At 36.4% G+C, this 1,213-nt stretch overlaps 1 pseudogene across 1 annotated transcript in view; it reads right to left on the bottom strand.

The window, feature by feature from the left end:
* The window catches only part of LOC101292394, a 1,325,780-nt pseudogene that overhangs the window by 737,050 nt on the left and 587,517 nt on the right, over positions 1 to 1,213 (bottom strand). The window contains exons 102-107 of the transcript XR_184374.1: positions 1,031 to 1,167; positions 729 to 902; positions 529 to 636; positions 354 to 429; positions 167 to 265; positions 75 to 90 (exon numbers count right to left, since the gene is read on the bottom strand). The product of XR_184374.1 is annotated as an uncharacterized LOC101292394 (transcript). The remainder of the gene's footprint in view (positions 1 to 74; positions 91 to 166; positions 266 to 353; positions 430 to 528; positions 637 to 728; positions 903 to 1,030; positions 1,168 to 1,213) is intronic.

Below are 1,213 nucleotides of genomic sequence, written 5' to 3'. Positions count from 1 at the left end.
GTGAAGACACAAGTATATATAAAGTTTATATGTGGTTCCTAAATCTCACCATCCTATGGATTTACATAACATACTAGTTCCAAGAGCTAGCTAATTCATAAAAACTTAAATCACCAATGTCCATCACTTATAAGCAGGTCATGATTAATCTACAAAATTGCAGTACCTTTTTATCAAGGTCAATGTTGTTGTCCTCCACAATTTCCTTCATGTAGCGCATGACGTAATATCCACAACTCACATCATCTTTTTGTATCGGAGCACCCTGAAAATTATGAATCAGGCTTATCAAACAGAAACAAAAATCAAATTATACTATAAAATTATACACTCCTAAGTTTTAAAATGCTTACAAGTAGAGGTTTCCAAGGAGATGCTTTCTTCTTTCCAAGCTGCTTCTTCAGTAGGCCTTTGTACATTTTTATGGAGCTTCCAACAGAAAAATAATAGTTAACATCTTCATGGCTAAAATGATCAATGAGTAATACTAAAAGGCTAGACCATATAGGAAAACTAGCACACACTTACTCAGTGACAATAGCAGGCCATTCACTTCCATCCAAGTGCCTTTTCAGTGGATCCATATAGCGTGCGGTTTCCAATTCCGGGTTCACAATCGTCAAGGTCCAGTGTTGACTATGCAATAACATACAATGTCATCCCAGATGTTTGTCTTAAGCACTAAATCATTTGTACCCACAAAATCTAGTTCATTGTTACGTACGTACCCTGTGTTATATGGAATCAAATAGATCTGCCCAGGCTTCCCATTCTTGTACATAACGGACAAATCACGAGACCTCGCTGTGGGAGTTTCACTTCCAATTGCACTGACTTTATCAGAGTCGACAAACCGTATCATATCCTCCATCTTGTTCTGCTTTAACACTTTATTCAAGTAGCTACAAACACATATTGCAACATGAAATGATTATAACTACTTCAAAATAAACAAAGAAACATGCTTCATAATTCAGCCGCATAATCCATTATGAAATATAAGAACCAGTAAACAAGTATAATAATTTACCTCATGTAGAAGAAAAGAGCACTGTTCGATACTTCTTTCTTGTGGGCTATGGAGTAAACATCAGCTCTGCATATATATGCTTTCTTTGGATGTCCAAAAAGATCTGCTTGAAACACAGTGTTCACTGTCTTCCTTCCCTAAGAAAAGTGTTTGCCCAATTGCATAAGTCAATCAATGCCTTGG

This window comes from Fragaria vesca, linkage group LG3 (assembly GCF_000184155.1).
Source record: "Fragaria vesca subsp. vesca linkage group LG3, FraVesHawaii_1.0, whole genome shotgun sequence".
Classification (NCBI taxonomy): Eukaryota; Viridiplantae; Streptophyta; class Magnoliopsida; order Rosales; family Rosaceae; genus Fragaria; species Fragaria vesca.
Note: the sequence above shows the minus strand (reverse complement) of the source record. Positions and strands in the feature narration are given on the sequence as shown.